Source organism: Phyllobates terribilis, unplaced genomic scaffold (assembly GCF_046119375.1).
Source record: "Phyllobates terribilis strain yellow unplaced genomic scaffold, ASM4611937v1 Scaffold_10__3_contigs__length_209671492, whole genome shotgun sequence".
NCBI classification, from domain to species: domain Eukaryota; kingdom Metazoa; phylum Chordata; class Amphibia; order Anura; family Dendrobatidae; genus Phyllobates; species Phyllobates terribilis.
Window position 1 is genome coordinate 182,172,723 of NW_027362770.1, and position 25,979 is coordinate 182,198,701.

Genomic DNA, 25,979 nt, shown 5'->3' on the forward strand with positions numbered 1-25,979 from the left:
CCAGGTGTGAAAAACTTGTTGCATCATTCCAAAGAAGACTCGTGGCTGTACTAGCTCAAAAGGGGCTTCTACTCAATACTGAGCAAAGGGTCTGAATACTTATGACCATGTGATATTTCAGTTTTTCTTTTTTAATTAATTTGCAAAAAATTCTACATTTCTGTTTTTTACAGTCAAGATGGGGTGCAGAGTGTACATTAATGAGAAAAAAAAAGAACTTTTTACAATTTACCAAATGGCTGCCATGAAGCAAAGAGTGAAAAATTTAAAGGGGTCTGAATACTTTCCATACCCACTGTACATAACCTAACCTATGCCTCCAAGTCTGCAATAATTGAATCGATATGCCCTATGTATTACATCTGCTACTAATGTATTTTGTTAGAGCTTTTAGATATTCCTACAGAACAGTCCTGACATGCTGTTGCCAACCTTCCCAACACATCCAACTTTCAGGATGCAGCAGTGACCGTCTTGACTTCTCCTGTACTCAGACTTTGGACTCCTTCCTTAGTCCTCATTACAATGATCAGCTTCTGCAGAACATTTCTCAATTTCTTCTTTTCAGAGGCCTTATGCAGCATCTCAATCTGTTGTCCCTGGTGTTTGCCTGCAATTGCATTACATTATTTTATTATCTAGAGTTACTTTCTTCTGCAGCACAGGCTTCTGATTAAACTTTGTTGCTGTCCTGATTGTTGCATGTTTTGGTGGAGCTTTTTTATTTATTGTTTCCGGCAAAATCATGTAATTGCCAGTTGGGCACATGTCTTGCATGATAGTATTATACATATCAGTTTGTCTTTTGTTTGCTTACATTATTTCGGTTTTGACTATTAGCCCTAGAGAAAGTAATGTCCTTGTGTCAGCACCTCTGATCTCTATATTCCAATGCTTAGTGCTGTCCATCTCTCTGTATTATTCATAGCAAGGGCTGCCATCAGGGCATTACTGCCCTTACTGTTGTATGTGGCCCAGTGAGCAGAAGTAAAGAGGAGAGGCCGAACACAGTCCGGGTGCCCCCTCTTATGCTTGTGCTCACTGAGTCCCAGGATATAAAAGTGCAGTGTGCATCGCCAGCGCACACTTGGCGCAGCGAACCCTCCTGCAGCTCCACGGAATAGCCGTGTTGCTCCAAGGTACTCCCTCCGCCTCTTCTGTGATGCGCTGGTGATGGCGCGTACGCAATGACGTCATCACGTATGCGCTGGCATGTACACTCGCCAGGAGGGTACCAGAAGTGAAGCTGCACCTGCAGGGGATTGTATCAGAGTTAAGTATGAAATACTTTAATTTTCTTTTCTTTTAATAAAATTAATTACATGGGCTTGAGGAGGCGCAAATGATGATGAATTGAGGGTGTGGGACAGGGGACAGCAAATAATGATGGATTGAGGGTGGCGGAAAGGGGACAGTGAAAGATGATGTATTGAGGCGGAGGAGCGCAAATAATGATGAATTGAGGGTGGGGGATAGGGGATGGCAAATGATGATGAATTGACAATTGGGGATGGTGGACAGCAAATGGTAATGAACTGAGGGTGGGGAGAGTAAATCATGATGTATTGAGACTGGGGAATGGGGAGAGCAAATGATGCTGTATTGAAGGTGGGGGAGAGCTAATGATGCTGTCTTGAGGGCGAGGGAGAGCAAATGATGAATTGAGGGTGGGGGACAGAAAATGATGATGAATTCGGAGTAGGGGCAGCAATGAATGATAAATTGAGTGTGGGGGAGACCAAATAACGATGAATTGAGGGTGGAGGGATTATGATTATAAATGATTATGTATTCAGACTGGGGGATGGGAGAATAAATTATACATTGAGTGTGGGGGAGAGCAAATGATGCTGTATTGAGGGTCAGGGAAGCCAAATGATGATAAATTGAGGGTGAGAGAGAGCAGTTGATAATGAGTAGAGGGTGGGGGTGGGAGAGAGAGGACATGACATAATGAATTGGGGCGGAGAGGGACATGTAAATGACGCGCCCCTGGGCCTGCTGCTTCGCGCGGCATCGCGCGCACGGGGGAGCTTACCCGGATCCGGATCAGATGGGGGTAGTAGTCTCGTGGCGGTGACCCGGTCCGTGCCCAGGGAGTCAAACTGAGCGGCGATGTATTAGCAGTAGATGTTGTTTAAGTGTCGACTACGCCACCCGTTGAATGCAGCTTTAGGGCTGCTGCTGCAGGACAGTCCGCTGAGGCCAGTGGTACGTTTGTGCAGCGTAGATGGTATAACCCCCAACGGGAGGGGTATGGCCTCAGGGCAGCAGATGTGGATGATGGAGGTAGTGATGGTGCAGCAAGGAGAGTCAGAAACGTATAATGCAGTTTCAGGGTTTTTACTCACAGGTGTTACTTCAGTCACTTCGGCCGGGAGTGACCACCCGAGCCGTGCTGCGTCCACCAGGTGCGGGACTCGGCTAACCCCCAGGCAATTCCGGAGCGTGGTCCTGAGCTCCCCTCTCTCTCTCTCTCTCTTCGGCCGTCCCCACCAGGGATCCACCTTTGTCCGGTTCCCTAGGGTCTCTCACTGGTAAAACCTTTTATGGCTTTCCTGACCCTACTCGTGGTGTACCTTCCTGGTGGATGTGGTGAGGGTCGTGGCAAAACTTGACCACGACCTCCGGTTCCTGACTAAGGATGTTTTGCCTCCGTCAGTTTGGGATCCGGTGCCCTCTTCTGCCAACCCTTCACCCTTTTGGTTCACTCGTGGGATCTCGGGGTTCCCTTTTGTTCTTATGTCTCCGGGCCTTTCCTCCTTCTCCTCTCCACTGCAGGCCTGGCCCTGGAGCTGGGCCCAGCCGGAGCCACAGCTCCCTGTCAGCTCTCTCTCTGAACAGACCTGGACTCTCTGACCCTGTTCCTAAGATGGTGCCCACCATATATACTCCCTCTATGTGTGAGCCCAGGTGACTAGCACCCAATGGGCTCCTACTTCTATGCCCAGAGCCCCTCCCCTATCTGCCCCTACACTACTGGGATGTTCCTCCCCCCCCTCCCACTCCAGCCAGGGACAGACGCTGTCGTACCTGCACATCTAACTGGTGGGAGTACCGTAGTTCTGTCCCCCGGAAATGGGATGAGTGTAGTGCATGCAGCTTGCTGAGCTCAGTTCCACACTCCATCCTTACCCGGGAGTGGAATACCACACCTCTGGTTTGAGGTGCAATACCCCTGTAGCAGCCGAGCCCTCGGGGTGCTACATAAATATAATGAATTGGGGCAGAGGGGGGGGCATATAAATATAATGAATCGAGGGAGGGGGAGGTACAGGGTGGGGGCATTAAGGATGCAGGAGTGTGACTGGTAATGAATTGGGGGAAAGAGTACAGGTGCTAATTAATTTATCGTATTTTTCGGACTATAAGACGCACTTTTTTCCTCTAAAATTTTGGAGGAAAAGGGGGGGGTACATCTTATAGTCCGAATGTTGGGGGTGTGTATATATATATATGTGGGGTGTGGGGGAAGCGGGGCACAGGAGGCAGCAACCCCCCGCTGGAGCCTACACTGTCCCCGCTGCTAAAGAAAACGAATATTCACTGCTCATGTTCCTTAATAGCAGCACACAGTGTAGCCGTGCTGTGGCTCCTGCTGCTGCCGGAATTGCCTGTACCCGCTGTTAAAGGGCATGAATATTCAACCTCTCTCCACGCCCATGGGCGTGGGGAGGAGTGAATATTCATGCCCTTTAATAAGCGTGCACACTAGATAGCCCGGCAGCTGCAGGAGCTGCAGTGCGGCTACACTGTGTGCCGGCTATGAAGGAGAGTGAAGTCACTGCACCCCGCGCACACAGTCCCAGCGTGGGGAGCAGTGACTTCCGGCAGCTGATTTCTCCATGTGAGCCACGCATGGCCGTGACGCCATGCGCGACTTACATGGAGAGATCAGAGTGGGCAGACGGGACGCAGCGCTGGAGGAGAGAGAAGAAAGGTGAGTTTGATTGTTTATTTTTTTTTTTATGTGCAGCCTGATGGGGATTAGGGGAACCATGCATACTAGGATAAGGATGAGGGGGGCATACATAACAAGATAAAGATGAGGGGGCCATACATACCAGGATAACTCTGAGGGGGGCATATATAACAGGATAAAGATGAGGGGGCCATACTTACCAGGATAGGGATCAGGGGTGCCATGCATACCAGGATGGGGATTAGGGGTGCCATGCATACCAGGACAGGGATGAGGGAGCCATGCATACTAGGACAGGGATGAGGGGGCCATGCATACCAGGACAGGGATGAGGGGTGCCATGCATACCAGGATGGGGATTGCTGTGCCATGCATACCAGGATGGGGATTGCTGGGCCATGCATACCAGGATGGGGATTGTTGTGCCATGCATACCAGGATGGGGATTGCTGTGCCATGCATACCAGGATAGGGATGAGGGGTGCCATGCATACCAGGATAGGGATGAGGGGTGCCATGCATACCAGGATAGGGATGAGGGATGCCAGGCATACCAGGATGGGGATTGGGACCACGTAAAAAAGGAAGTGGGGGCATATATACCAGGATAGGGGATATTGTCAGAATTGGGGGATATTACCCCTATACCAGTGTCAGCAGAAGACCCCCTCCCCCTTAAAAGTGCATCATGAACAGATTTTTTGCTTAATTTTTTATTTTCCTCCTCTAAAACCTAGGTGCGTCTTATGGTCCGGTGAGTCTTATAGTCCGAAAAATACGGTATATATTTATTGGGTAGGGAAATTGACTATTTATAGTTACTGGGGGCACTGTCATGGATTACAATTTATATTTGGAATGGTGGCCTGCCTAATAAGTTATTGTATATTAATGGTGGGTGCATTGGTGGGTGCATGTCTGTTCTCAGCTGCGTAGTGTAGAAGTTGGGGGGGAAGTGGGGAATGTTCTCTGGAAGCGGTGCTCTAGATAACTGTGTTATTTTCTGTAGAAATGAGTCCTGTCTGGAATAAGTGATGGCGGTCTGCGCTGGATGAAGAAGAAAAATGAAGATGAAGGACTTCAACTAGAGACGTCACTGGTGAGTCAATGTGTTACCTGTACACTTACACTATAGACTGTATACTATGTACAGAGCTCCAGTGTATACTGTCATTGGTGATCACTATTACCTGTACACTATACATTATATTATGATTTATTATTATAGCGCCATTTATCCCATGGTGCTTTACATGTGAAAACGGGCTATACATAACAAAAAGCAAGTACAATAATCTTGAACAATGCATGTCATCGACTGGTACAGGAAGAGAGAGGACCCTGCCCACGAGGACTCACAGTCTACAAGGGATGGGTGAGGATACAGTAGGTACACTTACACTGTATATAGTATACAGTCTATAGAGCTTCTGTGTAAAATGTCACCAGTGATCACTGTATTACCTGTACATTGACACTATATACAGAGCTCCTGAGTATAATGTCACTGGAGATCCCTGTATTACCTGTACATTGACACTATATACAGAGCTCCTGAGTATAATGTCACTGGAGATCCCTGTATTACCTGTACATTGACACTATATACAGAGCTCCTGAGTATAATGTCACTGGAGATCCCTGTATTACCTGTACATTGACACTATATACAGAGCTCCTGAGTATAATGTCACTAGAGATCCCTGTATTACCTGTACATTGACACTATATACAGAGCTTGTGTGTATAATGGCACTTATTGTAATATTAATATTGTGTTTTTTTTATTAATGATCACTATTGTTGTATTCGGTCATTATGTGGTGGTAATATGTGGTTTTGGTGTGGTGGTATTTGTTGCCTGTATGTGGTATTATTCGCTCACTATAAGGTGGAAGCATGTTATCTGGTCATTGTGTGGCAGTATTTTCTTGTATGTGGTATTATTTGGCCCTCTCCTGAGCCGTCACAGCGCAGAGCGGGAAGACGCCGGCGACGCTGGAGGCCAGAGCAGCGGCAGCAGGTGAGAAGTGATGTGAGTATTTGATTTTTTTTTTTTAATGTATGGAGGCATGGGGCATTATGAGGGAGGGATGACTTCCTGATCCTGCATGGGGCATTAAAGGGGGGGGGGTGACATCCTGCATGGGGTATTATAAGGGGCAAGTGACATCCTGCTTGGGGCATTATAAGGGGGGGTGACATCCTGCATGGGGCATTATAAGAGAGGGGTGTGACATCCTGCATTAGGCATTATAAAGGAGGGGTGACATCCTGCATGGGGCATTATATGGGAGGGGTGACATCCTGCATGGGGCATTATAAGGGGGATGACATCCTGCATGGGGCATTATAATGGAGGGGTGTGACATTATGCATGGGGCATTATAAGGGGGGTGACATCCTGCATGGGACATTATAAGGGAGGGGTGTGACATCCTGCATGGGGCATTATAAGGGGATGGTGACCTCCTGCATGGGGCATTATAAGAAGGGAGTGTGACATCCTGCATGGGGCATTATAAGAAGGGAGTGTGAAATCCTGCATGGGGCATTATAAGAAGGGAGTGTGACATCCTGCATGGGGCATTATAAGAAGGGATTGTGACATCCTGCATGGGGCATTATAAGAAGGGATTGTGACATCCTGCATGGGGCATTATGTGGGGGGGAACAGCCTGCATGAGGCATTATGTGGTGGGAACAGCCTGCATGAGGCATTATGCGGGGGCCAGTATCCTGTATGGAGCGCTATAAGGAGGCCAGTATTCTGTGTGGAGCGATTCGCCGGTTTCTGAACTATTGTGGAATTTACACAATAGATACCGCTCATGTAATGTAAGAAGTGAAATCTTTCGCCTTGTACTATATATATATACTAGATGGTGGCCCGATTCTAATGCATCGGGTATTCGAGAATATGTATGCGGCCGACAGGGCGCAATCAGCAGAGCGGTGTTTAAATTTGACGCCAAAATCCCTGATTGGTCGAGGCCGGCAACCGTGACCAATCACCAAAGCGGTGTTAAAATTTGGCGGCTATATCGCAGATTGGTCACGGCCGGCGGTCGCGACTAATCAGCAGAGCGGGGTTTAAATTTGGCGCCAATAATGCTGATTGGTTGCGGCCGGCGGTCGCGACCAATCAGCAGAGCGTTATTTAAATTTGGCTCCAATAATGGTGATTGGGCACAGCCAGGACCAATCAGCAGAGCGGTGTTTAAATTTGGCGCCATTAATGCTGATTATTTGCGACCGGTAACCGCGACCAATCAGCATAGCGGTGTTTAAATTTGGCGCCAATATCGCTGATTGGTCGCGGCCGGCCACCGCGACACATCAGTAAAGCGGCGTTTAAATTTGGCGCCAATAATGCTGATTAGTCGCGGCCGGCAACCGCGACCAATCAGCAGAGCGGTGTTAAAATTTGGCGCCAATATCGCTGCTTGGTCGCGGGCAGCCACCGCCACCAATCAGCGAAGCGGTATTTAAATTTGGCGCCAATATCGCTGATTGGTCACGGCCGGTGGTTGCGACTAATCAGCAGAGCGGGGTTTAAATTTGGCGCCAATACTGCTGATTGGTCGCGGCCGGCGACTAATCAGCAGAGCGGTGTTTAAATTTGGCACTAATACTGCTGATTGGTCACGGCCGGTGGTTGCGACTAATCAGCAGAGCGGGGTTTAAATTTGGCGCCAAAATCGCTGGTTGGTCGCGCACGGTGGTCGCGACTAATCAGCAGAGTGGGGTTTAAATTTGGCGCCAAGAATGCTGATTGTTCGCCGGGGAGCAGTAGAAGCATCCCGACGGGCGGCGCCGCTCCTCGGTCCTCCGTTCACACTTACCGTCGGGAGATCAGAGCGTTGTTTAAATTTGGCGCCAATCTCACTGATTGGTTGCGGTCGGCTGGCGGCCGCAACCAATCAGCAGAGCTTTGTTTAAATTTGGCGCCAATCTCTCTGATTGGTCGCGGCTGGCATCCGCGATTAATCAGCAGAGCGTTGTTTAAATTTGGTGCCAATCTCGCTGAATGGTCGCGGCTGGAGTCCGCGACCAATCAGCAGAGCGTTGTTTAAATTTGGCGCCAATCTAGCTGATTGGTCGCGGCTGGCAGCCGAGCCCAATCAGCAGAGCTTTGTTTAAATTTGGCGCCAATCTCGCTGAATGGTCGCGGCCGGCAACCGCGACCAATCAGCAGAGCGGGGTTTAAATTTGGCGCCAAGAATGCTGATTGGTCGCGGCCGGCGACCGCGACCAATCAGCAGAGCGGGGTTTAAATTTTCCGCCCATATCGCTAATTGTTCGCCGGGGAGCGGCACTGCCTGTGCGGGTACTTCCGCTGCGAGCAGCTAGGAGATGAGCGGCTGCTTGCAGTAGAAGCATCCCGACCGGCGGCGCCGCTCCTCGGTCCTCCGTTCACACTTGCCGTCGGGAGATCAGAGCGTTGTTTAAATTTGGCGCTAATCTCACTGATTGGTCGCGTTTGGCTGGCGGCCGCGACCAATCAACAGAGCGCTGTTTAAATTTTGCGCCAATCTCGCTGATTGGTCGCGGTCGGCTGGCGGCCGCGACCAATCAGCAGAGCGTTGTTTAAATTTGACGCCAATCTCGCTGATTGGTCGTGGCTGGCATCCGCGACCAATAAGCAGAGCGCTGTTTAAATTTGGCGCCAATCTCGCTGATTGGTCGCGGACTCCAGCCGCGACCAATCAGCAGTGCGTTGTTTACATTTGGCGCCAATCTCGCTGATTGGTCGCAGTCGGCTGGCGTCGGCGACCAATCAGCAGAGCGTTGTTTAAATTTGGCACCAATCTCTCTGAATGGTCGCGGCTGGAGTCCGCAACCAATCAGCAGAGCGTTGTTTAAATTTGGCACCAATCTCGCTGATTGGTCGCGGCTGGTGTCGGCGACCAATCAACAGAGCGTTGTTTAAATTTGGCGGCAATCTCGCTGAATGGTCGCGGCTGGAGTCCGCAACCAATCAGCAGAGCGTTGTTTAAATTTGGCACCAATGTCTCTGATTGGTCGCGGCTGGCAGCCGCGACCAATCAGCAGAGCGTTTTTTAAATTTGGCGCCAATCTCGGCTTCTCGCAGCAGAAGTAACCCGCAGCGCCGCTCCCCGGTCCTCCCCTCCGCATGAATGTCAGCGGCGCTGGCGGTCGGGGTCCTTCTGCTGCTAGCGGCCGGGAGATGAGCGGCCGCTCGCAGCCGAAGTATCCCGACCGGCAGCGCCGCTCCCCGTTCCTCCCTTCCGCATGGAAGTCAGCGGCGCCGGCGGTCGAGGTCCATCTGCTGCTACCGGCCGAGAGATGAGCGCCTCGCGCAGGTCAACTCCCGGCTGCATCTCCGTCCCGCAGATGAGACGCTAACGGCTGCCATCTTTTTTCAGAAATCCCGCGGCGCTGATTGGCCGCTGCCGGACCAATGAGCAACGCGGGATTTCCAGGACAGACAGACAGACAGACAGAAAGACAGACAGACAGACGGGATAACACGATCATATATATAGACTAGATGGTGTCCCGATTCTAACGCATCGGGTGTTCTAGAATATGTATGCGGCTGACGGGGCGCAATCAGCAGAGCGGTGTTTAAATTTGGTGCCAAAATCGCTGATTGGTCGCGGCCGGCAACCGCGACCAATCAGCAAAGCGGTGTTGAAATTTGGCGACTATATCGCTGATTGGTCACGGCCGGCGGTCGCGACTAATCAGCAGAGCTGGGTTTAAATTTTGCGCCAATAATGCCGATTGGTCGTGGCCAGCGAACGTGACCAATCAGCAGAGCGGGGTTTAAATTTTGTGCCAATAATGCTGATTGGTTTCGGCCGGCGGTCGCGACCAATCAGCAAAGCGGTGTTTAAATTTGGCGCCAATAATGGTGATTGGTCACGGCCGTGACCATTCAGCAGAGCGGTGTTTAAATTTGGCGGCAATAATGCTGATTAGTCGCGGCCGGCAATTTGGCGCCAACAATGCTGATTAGTCGCGGCCGGCAACCGCGAACAATCAGCAGAGCGGGGTTTAAATTTGGCGCCAATAATGCTGATTGGTCGCAATCGCCGGCCGCGACCAATCAGCAGAGCGGTTTTTAAATTTGGCGCCAATACTGCTGATTGGACGCGGCCGGCAACCGCGACCAATCAGCAGAGCGGGGTTTAAATTTGGCGCCAATACTGCTGATTGGTCGTGGACGGCGACCGCGACTAATTAGCAGAGCGGTGTTTAAATTTGGCGCCAATACTGCTGATTGATCTCGGCCAGCGACCGCGATCAATCATCAGAGCGGTGTTTAAATTTGGCGCCAATAATGCTGATTAGTCGCGGCCGGCATCCGCGACCAATTAGCTGAGCGGGGTTTAAATTTGGCGCCAAAATCGCTGATTGGTCGCGGCCGGCGGCCTTGACCAATCAGCAGAGCGTTGTTTAAATTTGGCGCCAATCTCGCTGATTGGACGCGTCTGGCCACCGCGACCAATCAGCAGAGCGGGGTTTAAATTTGGCGCCAAAATTGCTGATTGGTTTCGGCCGGCGGTCGCGACCAATCAGCAAAGCGGTGTTTAAATTTGGCGCCAATAATGGTGATTGGTCACGGCCGTGACCATTCAGCAGAGCGGTGTTTAAATTTGGCGGCAATAATGCTGATTAGTCGCGGCCGGCAATTTGGCGCCAACAATGCTGATTAGTCGCGGCCGGCAACCGCGAACAATCAGCAGAGCGGGGTTTAAATTTGGCGCCAATAATGCTGATTGGTCGCAATCGCCGGCCGCGACCAATCAGCAGAGCGGTTTTTAAATTTGGCGCCAATACTGCTGATTGGACGCGGCCGGCAACCGCGACCAATCAGCAGAGCGGGGTTTAAATTTGGCGCCAATCCTGCTGATTGGTCGCGGACGGCGACCGCGACTAATTAGCAGAACGGTGTTTAAATTTGGTGCCAATACTGCTGATTGATCTCGGCCAGCGACCGCGATCAATCATCAGAGCGGTGTTTAAATTTGGCGCCAATAATGCTGATTAGTCGCGGCCGGCATCCGCGACCAATTAGCAGAGCGGGGTTTAAATTTGGCGCCAAAATCGCTGATTGGTCGCGGCCGGCGGCCTTGACCAATCAGCAGAGCGTTGTTTAAATTTGGCGCCAATCTCGCTGATTGGTCGCGGCTGGAGTCCGCGACCAATCAGCAGAGCGTTGTTTAAATTTGGCGCCAATCTTGCTGATTGGACGCGTCTGGCCACCGCGACCAATCAGCAGAGCGGGGTTTAAATTTGGCGCCAAAATCGCTGATTGGTCGCGACCGCCGGCCGCCACCAATCAGCAGAGCGGGGTTTAAATTTGGCGCCAATAATGCTGATTGGTCGCAATCGCCGGCCGCGACCAATCAGCAGAGCGGTGTTTAAATGTGACGGCAAGATCGGTGATTGGTCGCGGCCGCTATTTAAATGTGGCGCCCAAATCGGTGATTGGTCGCTACATTGGTCGCCACATCAGCAGAGCAGTGTTTAACTTTAGCTCCAAGATCACTGATTGGTCGCGTGCGGAGAGCGCGACCAATCAGCGAATCGTATTGGTGAGGACCGGGTAGCGGAATCGTATTAGTGAAGACCGGGGAGAGCCGCTGCCTGTGCGGATACTTCCGCTGCGAGAAGCCGAGAGATGAGCGACTGCTAGCAGCAGAAGTATTCCGACCCGCAGCGCCGCTCCCCGGTCCTCCCTTCACACTCATGGTGTTACTAAGGTCCAGACATTTGTGTTAAAAATCGCTGATTGGTCGCTGGCGCTGCCCGCGACCAATCACCGATTTGGGCGCCAAATTTAAATATCGGCTGCGACCAATCACCGATCTTGGCTCCACATTTAAACACCGCTGTGCTGATTGGTCGCCAACGCTGGGCGCGACCAATCACCGATTTTGGCGCCACATTTAAATAGCGTCGGCGACCAATCAGTACAGCGGTGTTTAAATGTGTAGCCAAGATCGGTGATTGGTCGCGGCCGATATTTAAATTTGGCGCCCAAATCGGTGATTGGTCACGGGCAGCGTCCGCGACCAATCAGCACAGTAGTGTTTAACTTTTGCGGCAAGATCAGTGATTGGTCGCGGGCCAAGACCGCGACCAATCACCGATTTGTGCGGCACATTTAAATAGCGGCCGCGACCAATTGGATGTCAGCGCCCCTCCCCGGTCCTCCCTTCACACCCTAGCCGCATGGATTTCAGCGCCGCTCCCCGGTCGTCCCTTCACACCCTAGCCGCATGGATGTCAGCGGCGCTGCCTGCGCGGATACTTCTGCTGCGAGAACCCGGGACATGAGCGGGCACTTGCAGCATAAGTATCCCGCAGCGCCGCTCCCCGGTCCCCCCTTGACACCCTAGCCGCATGGATGTCAGCGCCGCTCCCCGGTCCTCCCTTCACACCCTAGCCGCTGATGTCCCCACAGTATCTGCATGGTGTTACAAATGTCCGGACATTTGTGTTAAAAATCGCTGATTGGTCGCCGACGCTGATTGGTCGTGGACGCTATTTAAGTGTGGCGACAAAATCGGTGATTGGTCGCGCCCAGCGTCGGCAACCAATCAGCACAGCGGTGTTTAAATGTGGAGCCAAGATCGGTGATTGGTCGCGGCCGATATTTAAATTTGGCGCCCAAATCGGTGATTGGTCGCGGGCAGCGTCCGCGACCAATCAGCACAGTAGTGTTTAACTTTTGCGGTAAGATCAGTGATTGGTCGGGTCCGAAGACCGCGACCAATCATCGAATCGTTTTGGTGAGGACCGGGGAGCGCCGCAGCCTGTGCTGGTCCTTCCGCTGCGAGAACCCGTGACATGAGCGGGCGCTCGCAGCAGAAGTATCCCGACCCGCAGCGCCGCTCCCCGATCCTCCCTTCCGCTTGGAGGTCAGCGACGCCGGCAGTCCTTCCGCTGCTACTGGCCGGGAGATGAGCGCCTCGCGCCGGTCATCTCCCGGCTGCATCTCCGTCCCACAGATGGGTCCGGCGGTCGAGGTCCTTCTGCTGTTACCGGCCGGGAGATGAGCGCCTCGCGGCGGTCATCTCCCGGCTGCATCGCCGCTGAGCTCCGTCCCACAGATGAGCCGCTAACGGCCGCCATCTTTTTTCAGAAATCGCGCGGCGCTGATTGGCCGCTGCCGGACCAATGAGCGACGCGGGATTTCCAAGACCGACGGACAGACGGGATAAGACAATTATATAGTAGATATTTCTCTGCGGTATCTGTGCATCATGAATCCTTGTATGTTTTAAAAGGGCCCACAAAAATCTGGAGCCGGTCCTGGGTTGGAGGCGGAGCGGCGGTGTAGCCTGAATGGAGCTCAAGGGTGCTCGAAAATGTTGCCAGTATTGGGCCCTGAAATTCCTGGTGGCAGCCCTGCCCGTCCTCCACCCTTAATTCATCATTTTCTGTCCCCCCATCCCCTACCTTCAATACATCATTTGCTTTCCCCTGTCCCCCAACCTCAATTCATCATTTGCTGTCCCCATCCGCCACCTTCAATTCTTCATTTGCTTTCCTCCACCCCCAATCCATCATTATATGTGCTCCCCCACCTCAATACATCATTATTTACTGTCCCCCGTCTCTCACCCACAATGCATCATTATTTGTTGTCCCCCACCCTCAATTCATCATCATCCCCCCCCCCCCCCACACACACACCCATTTAGTTAACTTTATTTTAAAAAAATGTCATACTTCCCTCTCATACGATCCCTTGCAGCTCCACTTTTGGACTGGTAGCCTGGCACGTGTACATGCCGTCGGCTACGCGATGACTTCATCATTTAGGCGCCGTCATCATCGCATCACAGAAGTGGCGGAGGGAGGTCCCCCGGAGCTGCGCGCCCTTTCTGTTTTGACGGCTGTGGAGCTCCAGGAAAGCTTCCAGCGCAGAGATGTGCACCACCGGCGCACAATGCATTATTATACCCTGGGGCCCGGTGAGCAGAGGCAAAAGAGCGGGGGCCTGGGCCTCCACTCTTTTCTTCTGCTCACCAGGCCCCATACACCAGCAAGGCCATTAATGCCCTCGTAGCAAGCGGTTTGGGTCAGGAGCGGCGAAACTTCAGCGTGGGCCCCTCCAGGTAATCCTGATTACAGCTATGATGGCGCACCCTAAGGCCACGGCCCCACTATCAATATTTGGTCAGTATTTTTTCTCAGGAGTGGGAGCCAAAACCAGGAGTGGATGATAAATGCAGAATTGTTGCACTTGTTTCTATTATACCTTTTTTCTGATTGTTCCTCATCTGTTTTTGTCTCCCACTCGTGAGAAAGAATACTGACTGAATACTGACCAAATACTGATAGTGGGGCCGTGGCCTAATAGTTTATGTAGGAGAACCTCAGCAGATGACAGCGCTGTTACTAATACAAATCTCTATACAAAGACCAACAATGATATTACCACCATATAGTGACCATAAAGTGGTAGATACCAGGCCTGTAGAACATGTAAGAGATCACAGTACAGTTATAGATGGTGACTTACAGATGACGTTCTTTCTGGTGGAGTCATTCACTTTTCCGGTCTTTTCCATCTGGCCCAGACCAACATGGCAACTTCTTCCAGCCAAGACTCGGCTGCAAAGATTACAGCAAAGACACATATGACTTCTCACATTTCAGGCACAATTATCCCCAACCAGGACAAACGCCTTATCCTGCTGATACCCCAATACTGATCCACTGCTGCCATATGTGTCCCTATTACTGCACGTACTGTGCGCCCTCTAATTTTGCTCCTGCTGGAGCCTTAGATTCCCCTTTCATTGCATTTGTAAAGTATATGGCCCTACTATACGGAAAAGTATAGTGATGCCAATAGTGACCACCACCACCTCTCCATACAGCAGGATGGACCCCACACAAACCTTCATACTGTATAATTGCATCCTATAGCCCATACAGCATAATGCACCCCATAGCCCATACAGTATAATGCACCCATATAGTATAATACACCCCCATATAGTATAATTCACTCCCATAGCCCATTAAGTATAATGCACCCCTTATAGTATTATGCACCCTCATACGGTATAATACACCCCCATATAGTATATTTCACCCCCATTCAATATAATACACCCCCATATAGTATACTGCACACTCATTCAGTATAATACACCCCATATAGTATAATGCACCCCCATTTATTATAATGCACCCCCATTCAGTATAATGCAGATCATGTCTGCTTGCTCTGCCGCAGAGTTTAACTGTATCGGCGCAGGCTGATAGAGTTAAACATAATGTAGCTCCGGGTGAGCCCTTCAGAGTGTGGGGCCCGCTGCGGCTGCGCCCTCCGCCACCCCCCACTCCCCGGTAGCTACGCTACTGGGCGGGACACAAACAGCCATAGCTCTGAAGTAGATGTGGTTGGTGGCTCTTTGTGCCCTCGGACACGGCGTGCTTGGCCAACTCTCCGGGCAGCAGCAGGCGTACAGCGGTCTGGATCTCCCGGGTGGTGATGGTGGAGTGACTCGCCCCCTGAGCCGTGGGGCATTCGGAACCGGACTTCAGGGCAATGCTGGGAGTAGTAGTGGTGACCCAGTTCCGTGGCTCAGGGTGGTCAGACCAGTGGTAGTCTGCTATGTGCTTTAGATAATGTCCGACTACGCCACCCGTGGATTGCGGTCAGGGCTAACCGCCGCAGCAGTGCTGACCGCTGGGGCTGATATAAATGTGCAGCACTGAATAGTTCAACTCCCCACGGGAGGAGTATGGCCCCAGGGCAGAATATATAATGCATGATGGAGGGGATGATTCCGACCGCGATAGCCAGGAAACGGAAGCCTCTTAAACAGTTCAGGGTCTTTATTAGAACAGGTAATATGACCCAGAAACAGGCCCGGCTAGGAGGGGGCCTGGATGTCTAAGAGCAAGTGGGAAGCTGGCCCTGGTCAGGGTGAGGGTGTAGGCCTACCGTGCTCTCTGTGCTCCTTCTGGCTATTTCCCTCCTAATAGTGTAACAGCCCACGTTCCCGAGCTCACCGTGTCCTCTCGCCCGTATGGCTTGCAACTTGGGTCCCTTTCTACTCCCGGCCTGGTACGGCATTGCTGGTCCCTTCTGCTGTGGCGGAGCCTCCGGGCTTCTTAGGCCAAGGAACATACAGTCCCCTGCGGACTGGTTATCTGCTGTAGGATGTGGAATCCTCACAGCCTCAGACACCAAAGTCTGGTAGATTAGTCTCTTCGTCTGCCAGGACAGGCTCACTTCGCCTCTTGTCCCTGGCTCGTGGCTCTCCTACTGCCACATGTCCTCTTAGGCTGCAACACAACTGTCTGTCCCTGCTCTGGGACACTTCTCTATCCAGAGACAGGTTGTCCAGTTCTCTCTAACCCTGCCCCCAGCTCCAGCTTTTATAGGGGCAGCCTGCTCCCCCTACTGGCCTGGGACAGGAGGTGCTGCATGCTAATGATCCTTGACTAGAGGACCTCCCCCTTGCTCTCAAACACAGCTTTATTATATTTGTGGCATCCAGGCCAGGGTGACACAGGAGCACTTGTTGTAGTGAGCCAGGCGGGAGGCTTCCCCTGCAATGCGCTCAAAGATGTCATTGATGAAGGAGTTCCTGAAGCCCATGGAGGAGATGTCGGGGTGAACCTGCTTCAGAACCTTGTACACATATAAATTACAGTTTGCCAAAAAACACATTGTTGCGCCACTTCTCTTTAGGCCAGTCATTCTATGGACAAATGAGAGCAAAATTGTTTTGTACTGGGTCTAAAGGCCGTAGACAGTTTGCGAGACGACACATAAACACTAAATTCAAGCCACGGTACACTGTGAAAACTGTAAAACATGGAGATGCAACCAGACTGGTTTGGAGATGTTTCTCATACTGTGGAGTTGGGCCCAGTTTGAATATATCAAAATACTGGAAGAGATCATGTTGCCTTATGCTGAATGGGAAATGCCCTTGAAATGGGTGTTTCAGCAGGACAACTACCTCATTCACAGCAGAAAGCGGGCAACATCCTGTTTTCAGACCAACAAGATTGATGTTATGTTTTGCTGTTTTTAAGCCGCGCGCGCCATCCTAAAAAGTCCCCGGCCAATGGCCGGAGGACTTTACCTATAAAAGGCACCTCCTCCAATGTGGAGGTGCCCGTGCAAGGTTGTTGCTCTGTGAAACTTACTTTGCTTCAGCCCTCAGGTCCTCTGATCTTTAATCCAGTCCGCCAGTCTGTCTATTGGCTCTGCCTGCCTGCTTACCTGGAAGCACCTGCTTGTTACCTGCCGTATCCGCCTGCCTGCTTATCTGGAAGCACTTGCCAGCTACCTGTTGTGCCCACCAGCCTGCCAACCCGGAACACTCGCCTGACTATAAGCCTAATCTGCCTGCTTGTCTACTCGGACCACCCAACAGCTTGCCTGCCGATCTCATCCGCTGTACCGGTCAGTTCCTGCCTTCTGACCCGTGGGAATCACCTGCTCTCATACAACGTCGGTCCCAGAGTGGCACCTGGTCCCTCTGTTCGGTTCCTCCCTGGTTCACGGAGTCGACTGAGCCGCCGTGCGACCTTGGTCGGGCCGCGACCAATCAGCATTATTAGCGCCAAATTTAAACCCCACTCTGCTGATTGGTCGCGGTCGCCAGCCGCGACCAATCAGCGATTTTGGCGCCAAATTTAAACACCGCTCTGCTAATTGCGCCTGGTTGGCCGCATACCTATTCTAGAATACCCGATGCGTTAGAATCGGGCCACCATCTAGTCTATATATATATATAACTAGATGGTGGCCCGATTCTAACGCATCGGGTATTCTAGAATAGGTATGCGGCCGACCGGGCACAATCAGCAGAGCGGTATTTAAATTTGGCACCAAAATCGCTGATTGGTCGAGGCCGGCAACCGCAACCAATTAGCAAAGCGGTGTTAAAATTTGGCACCTATATCGCAGATTGGTCACGGCCGGCGGTCGTGACTAATCAGCAGAGCGGGGTTTAAATTTGGCGCCAATAATGCTGATTGGTCGCGGCCCGCTGGCCGCGACCAATCAGCAGAGCGGGGTTTAAATTTGGTGGCAATAATGCTGATTGTTTGCGGCCGGCGGTCGCGACCAATCAGCAGAGCGTTATTTAAATTTGGCGCCAATAAAGGTGATTGGTCACGGCCGCGACTAATCAGCAGAGCGGTGTTTAAATTTGTCGCCAATAATGCTGGTTATTTGTGACCGGTAACCGCGACCAATGAGCAGAGCGGTGTTTAAATATGGCGCCAATATCGCTGATTGGTCGCGGCCGGCCACCACGACCAATCAGCGAAGCGGTGTTTAAAATTGGCGCCAATATCGCTGATTGGTCACGGCCGGTGGTTGCGACTAATCAGCAGAGCGGTGTTTAAATTTGGCGCCAATACTGCTGATTGGTCGCGGCCGGCGACCGCGAGAAATCAGCAGAGCGTTGTTTAAATTTGTCACAAAAATTGCTGATTGGTCGCGGCTGGCCACCGCGACCAATCAGCAGAGCGTTGTTTAAATTTGGCACCAAAATCGCTGATTGGTCGCGGCCGGCGGTCGCGACCAATCAGCAGAGCGGGGTTTAAATTTGGCGCCAATACTGCTCATTGGTCGCGGCCGGCGACCGCAACCAATCAACAGAGCGTTGTTTAAATTTGGCGCCAATCTCACTGATTGGTCGCTGACGCCAGACGCGACCAATCAGCAGAGCGTTGTTTAAATTTGGCGCCAATCTCGATGATTGGCCGCGGCTGGCCACCACGACCAATGAGCAGAGCGGCGTTTAAATTTGCCGCCCATCTCGCTGATTGGTCGCGGTCGGCGACCGCGACCAATCAGCAGAGCGGCGTTTAAATTTTCCACTGATATCGCTAATTGGTCGCGGTGGCCGGCCGCGATTAATCAGCAGAGCGGAGTTTAAATTTGACGGACATCTCGCTGATTGGTCGCGGTTGGTGACCGCGACCAATCAGCAGAGCGGCATTTCAATTTGCCACCCATCTCGCTGATTGGTCGCGGTGGCCGGCCGCGATTAATCAGCAGAGCGGCGTTTAAATTTGACGGACATCTCGCTGATTGGTCGCAGCCGGCCACCGCGACCAATCAGCAGAGCGGCGTTTTAATTTGCCGCCCATCTCGCTGATTGGTCGCGGTAGCCGGCCGCGACCAATCAGCAGAGCGGCGTTTAAATTTGCCGCCCATCTCGTTCATTGGTCGCGGCCGGCCACAGCGACCAATCAACAGAGCGTTGTTTAAATTTGGCGCAAATCTCGCAGATTAGACGCGTCTGGCGTCCGCGACCAATCAGCAGAGCGTTGTTTAAATTTGGCGCCAAGCCCGCTGATTGGTCGCGGCTGGTGTCCGCGACCAATCAGCACAGCAGTGTTTAAATGTGGCGTCAAAATTGGTGATTGGTCGCGGCCGCTATTTAAATGTGGCGCCAAAATCGGTGATTGGTCACGGGCAGCGGCCGCGACCAATCATCAGAGCGGTGTTTAACTTTAGCGCCAAGATCACTGAATCGTATTGGTGAGGAGCGGGGAGCGGAATCGTATTAGTGAGGGAGCGCCGCTGCCTGTACCGCTACTTCCGCTGCGAGAAGCCGGGACATGAGCGACTGCTCGCAGCAGAAGTATCCCGACCCGCAGCGCCGCTCCCCGGTCCTCCCTCGACACCCTAGCCGCTGATGTCCCCACAGTATCTGCATGGTGTTACAAAGGTCCGGACATTTGTGTTAAAAATCGCTGATTGGTCGCTGGCGCTGCCCGCGACCAATCACCGATTTGGGCGCCAAATTTAAATATTGGCCGCGACCAATCACCGATCTTGGCTCCACATTTAAACACCGCTGTGCTGATTGGTCGCCGGCCGCGATTAATCAGCAGAGCGGCATTTAAATTTGCCGGACATCTCGCTGATTGGTCGCGGCCGGCCACCGCGACCAATCAGCAGAGCGGCGTTTAAATTTGGCGCCCATCTCGCTGATTGGTCGCGGTGGCCGGCCGCGACCAATCAGCAGAGCGGCGTTTAAATTTGCCACCCATCTCGCTGATTGGTTGCGGCCGGCCACCGCGACCAATCAGCACAGCGGCGTTTAAATTTGCCGCCAATCTCGCTGATTGGTCGCGGTGGCCGGCTGCGATTAATCAGCAGAGCGGCGTTTAAATTTGCCGTCCATCTCGCTGATTGGTCGCGGTGGCTGGCTGCGACCAATCAGCAGAGCGGCGTTTAAATTTGCCGGTCATCTCGCTGATTGGTCGCGGTGGCTGGCTGCGACCAATCAGCAGAGCGGCGTTTAAATTTGCCGCCCATCTCGCTGATTGGTCGCGGTAGCCGGCCGCGACCAATCAGCAGAGCGGCATTTAAATTTGCCGCCCATCTCGAAGTTGTGCTGAAGAGAAAGAGAAGAAGCCACAAGCTTGACGACCAGTGGGAAAGAGAACCTTACACTGTATTGGATTCCAGGTTCGACAATAGAAAAACCTGTCTAATTAGTAAAGATGGAGGTAAGACAGCTGTAAGGCTATGTGCCCACGATGCAGAAATGCTCAGGATTTTTTCCTGAGCGTTTCTACATCTCCCTGGCAGAAAAAAATGCATGCGGATTGTACATGCGTTTTCCTGCCAGTGACATGCGAAAGTGAAGCGTTCTTCACTTGCATTTCCGCATGCGGGTTGACAAGCGCTTTCCAAGCGATTTTAGCATCATTGGAAAGTGCTTGTCAACTAGGTCACACTATATAAATCCATGCAAACAGCATGGACTTATATAGTGTGACCGAGAAAATGTCAAAAAATAAAAAAATAAATATATACTTACCCTCCAATGGCCCGTGCTGGCTTGCTTCACCGTCCCGGCTGCCGTCAGCGGTGGATTGAAGGACCTGCCGACGTCAGCGTCGCGTGACCCGTCACATGACTCTGACGTCAGCGCAGGTCCTTCATTCCATCGCGAAGTGCCGGGAAGCAAGGAGGAGCGCAGCGCGGGCCGCCAGAAGGTAAGTATACATTTATTTTTTATTTTATTCTTTTTTTACAGCTTTTTTAATGGTACCTGGGTGGGGATGAGACTCTCCTCTCCTCTACACTCAGATACCATCCGCACATTAGAACGCGCCAATTACGCAAGTACAGATGCAGTCTTGCGGAATTGGCGCGTTCTACACTGTGTTCCAAATTATTATGCAAGTAATATTTTCACATATTTTCCCAAATTACCTATATGAATTGCAGTCATTGTAATTTTCCAGTCAAATAACTATTAGAGTACAATTGAAAGGTTTTTGTACAAACTGCCTATGATAACAGGATATTTTAAAAAAAATAAAACACTCAAACTGCACTCAAAATGCATGTTCCAAATTATTATGCACACCAGAGTTTTCAACCTTTTCATTTTATTGAAGAACACAAAAATGGTCATTTTTGAAATTATAAGCATTAGCAGGTTATTACACACTGAAATCAAACAGTTTTCAACTCAAAACTTTATTCTAGGTGATGTTACATTTGCACATAGGACCCCTTGTTCGAAAGGAGCTTCTGAACTCTCTCGTCCATTGAATTTGTCAGGTTTTGGATGGTTTCTGCTGCAATTGTTTTGCATGAGGACAGAATACCCTCCCAGAGCTGTTGCTTAGATGTGAACTGCCTCCCACCATCATAGACACTCCTTTTGATGATGCTCCAGAGGTTCTCAATGGGGTTGAGGTCAGGGGAGCATGGGGGCCACACCATAAGTTTGTCCCCTTTTATGCCCATAGCAGCCAGAGATGCAGATGTGTTATGTGCAGCATGAGACGGGGCATTATCATGCATGAAAATGATCTTGCTGCGGAATGCACGGTTCTTCTTGTTAAACCAAGGCAGGAAGTGCTCTTTGAGAAACTCAACATACATTATGGAGTTCATCTTTACCCCTTCAGAGATCCTAAAGCGGCCGACAATCTCTCTCCCCATGATTACAGCCCAAAACATTACTCCACCTCCTCCTTGTTGGCGCCGTAGCCGTGTTTGCATGGGGTGTCCATCAACCAGCCATCCTTCACTCCATCCATCTGGACCATCGAGCGTTGCACGGCACTCATCGGTGAACAAAACAGTTTTGAAGTCAGTCTTCATGTATTGTTTGGCCCACTGGAGCCGTTTCTGCTTGTGTGCAGTGCATAGAGGAGGTCGACAGGATGGCTTACGCACAGCTGCAAACCTCTGAAGGACCCTGCATCTTGTTGTTCGGGGGACGTTGGAGGCACCAGCAGCTTCAAAAACTTGTCTACTGCTATGACAAGGCTTTTTTGCCGCTGCTCTTTTAACCTGACGTAATTGCCTGTAGGAAAGAGTCCTCAATTTTCCCTTATCAGCACGCACACGTGTGTACTGTGAATCAGCTACATACTTCTTGATTGTGCGATGATCACGATGAAGTGTCTTGGCAATGTTGATTGTAGTCATGCCTTGGCCTAAACACTCCACAATTTGTTGCTTCTCAGCAGCTGACACATCCTTTCTCTTTCCCATTTTGGCAGAAAATGTAGGCTGCTTAATAATGTGGGACATCCTTCTTAAGTAGTCTTGCCTTTCATTGGACACACCTGCCAAACAAATTAGCACAGGTGTCTGCAATTGCTTACAGTGATATAAAGAGCCCTGACACACATCACCATCAATGAGTTTAACTGACAAACAAAAAAATTCTTACCTTATCACTCCGAAACACTTTTTGCATAATAATTTGGAACACAGTGTAATGCAAGTCAATGGCGGCGAAAACGCAGCACTTCCGCAAAATAATTGGTAGTGCTTCGTTTTTTTCCGCAATGATAATCCGCAGCCGAAATTTCCGCAGCATGTGCACAGCACATGCGGATTATCATTGGGGGACATGGCAGGCCTTCTACCATGCGCTTTTTAAGCGTTTCTGCAGCGTTTTTGCCGCTGCGGAAACGCTTAAAAAACGCATCGTGGGCACACAGCCTAACAGTCTCAAGAGACCACTTGAAGTTGTGCCCAGGTCTATTGAAGCCACAGGAAGAAGTACCTCTTATAGTAACTGAAGAACCCAAAGAAGATGTACTCCATACTGTCTTAGGAGATTTCCCGGCAGATTGGCCTCAACTAGATGGAGCTGTAATAATACCTGTGATGCACTTCTACCAGCAGCCAGAAGACTCTCCACTGCAAGTAAGACCTGTAAGTGTCCCAGAAGAGCCTGCTAAGGAAGAATCCCCGGAAGAAGGATCACCAGTAGAAGCAGAGCCAGTAGGCCCAGTAACCAGTGTGCTTGCCAGTCCCATCGAGAGGTTAAGACAGTTCTACAATTTGCCCAGACGTAGATCTGACAGGGTAGCAGACAGTGCAAACACAAACATCAACAACACCCCAGTACTACGTAGGTCAACACGCAGTACAAAAGGCCAGATCCCTGCCAGGTACCAGGAATAAGTTAGAAATGCCTGCAGTGTAAATAGTTACCCAGTTGGGTATTGCCTGTTATTGTTTATTGTATAAACTGAAATGAAATATATGTGTTTATTTAGTTACCCGTCAGGGTACAGAGACTTGTACGCTGAGGACTGTGAGCAGCCCAAAAACTGTTCCTGTAAATAGTTGCACTCCCTGGAGTGCCCCTTAAGTGACCAGAGAACAAAAACCCGTTTGGCGTGGCCGAAGACGTGGTCCAGCACCTGGATCACCTATGCCCTGTAGCCACGCCCAGGGCCTACGTTGAGGGTTTTCAGGTGGGTCCCTCATGTTCCTTCATCGGTGAAATGGACACCAGGTTACGGGACTTACTGTGACCTTATTATTGTTGTTGTTATTATTATAATTATTATAATTGTTATTTGTTAACCTGTTATAACTGCTTCAGTCCAGGAGTACTGAATTGTACTAGGGGGGAATGTGGCGCCCTGCTACGCACAGGTGCCACAGAAACAAGTAGGGTGCATGGATGGACTTCTCCACAATAGGCCCTCACACATTCACACACCTCCACCCTACCACCTCAGACCACCAGAGGGAACCCTGATATGGATATATATAGGGAGGGTGGAGCCAGGCAGCTCAGTCAGAAAAAGAGAGTGGTTCAGACAGAGTCAGTCAGAGTTGAGTGTTGAGTCTGAGAATGTGCTGGCACTTAGACCAGCGAAGACGCAGCTCGTCTGCTGCTGCCGTAGTGAGGGCCCTGAGTGTGGCCGACAGCAAGGAGGAAAAGAGAGAGGAGTTGAGGGGGCAGAGGAGCGTACCAGGCTCACCCCGAAATATACACCGGACACCGGGTCCGCGCCTACAGGGACCTTTACACCCAGTAGGGACCACCGGATACCTGGAGGACTACAAGTCCCAGGTCGACCAACGCTGACTACCGTACCAGGGCTAGGAGTCACGGAGGCCCTAGCATCCAGGGAGAGTGATCTCCAAGAGAAGGCCCTACCACCAGGTCAGCAGGTGCAAGAGAGAATGAGAGACAGTAATAAAGCCAGGCCTAGCTCCAGGCAGGTCAGAAGCTTAGCAAGTGGAAGCAACGGATCAGGAGGCCCTATACCCGCTCACTGGGGAGAGTCCAGAAGTGCACCCTGCGTACCAAGTACCCTGGACCATACCTGCATCTCCACCAGTAAAGGTACCGAACCAAACCCCCGTGTGAGTGTCTGTCATTTCTCCCTGAATCGTCCTGGCCGTCTCTCCCCTGTACCACCAACCATTACCCCACGCTGCCCTGAGGCCCACTCCACCTGTGGGGAGCCGTTCCATCACAAGCTGCCCTACCATCTGCCTCAGAGGACTGCTCCACAGCGGCGGCTCCTTTTAGCCGCACTCCACAGGTGGCGTCACGAACACTTTACTAATCCCCTATAAATAATTCCCCTTTTGGGTGACCGCCCTGGGCCACGGACCGGGCCAGCCGCTGTGATATCCCCCACCGGCATCCAGAGGCCCGGCTGCCGAGTACCCCACGGCCCTGGGGGCGCGTCAGAGACACTATTACTGTTTTTTTTTACGGCAAAAAATGCCAAAAAAAGGTATTATACAGAGATTTGACCTGTGGAACTGCAAAACCACAGTTATACTTTTCTGGCCTACAACAGAATCTTTCAAACAGATATATTTGTGTCTGAACTATCAGGGAGACACTATTACTGTTTTTTTTTACGGCAAAAAATGCCAAAAACAGGATAAAACAGAGATTTGACCTGTGGAACTGCAAAACCACAGTTATACTTCTCTGGCCTAACCAGACTCTTTTAAACAGATGTATTGGTGTCTGACCAGTCAGGGAGACACTATTACAGTTTTTTTTTATGATAAAAAATGCCAAAAAAAGGATAATACAGAGATTTGACCTGTGGAACTGCAAAACCACAGTTATACTTTTCTGGCCTACACCCGACTCTTTTAAACAGATATATTGGTGTCTGACCAGTCAGGGAGACACTATTACAGTTTTTTTTACGGCAAAAAATGCCAAAAAAAGGATAATACAGAGATTTGACCTGTGGAACTGCAAAACCATAGTTATACTTTTCTGGTCTACACCAGACTCTTTTAAACAGATATATTTGTGTCTGACCAATCAGGGAGACACTATTACTGTTTTTTTACGGCAAAAAATGCCAAAAAAGGTATTATACAGAGATTTGACCTGTGGAACTGCAAAACCACAGTTATACTTTTCTGGCCTACACCAGAATCTTTCAAACAGATATATTTGTGTCTGAACAATCAGGGAGACACTATTACTGTTTTTTTTTACGGCAAAAAATGCCAAAAACAGGATAATACAGAGATTTGACCTGTGGAACTGCAAAACCACAGTTATACTTTTCTGGCCTATACCAGACTCTTTTAAACAGATATATTGGTGTCTGACCAGTCAGGGAGACACTATTACAGTTGTAATGCAGCGACTTGCTGGCATTACGGTAATGGTCCAGGATGTGTTTTACCTGACCATGTACCTTCCCCCTCAGGTGACTGGTCACATGACTGTGACATAGCACAGGTCCTGCGTGTACAGAATGTCTGTCTGATCACATGACTGTGACATCAGCAAGGTCCAGTCAGTATGGGTGT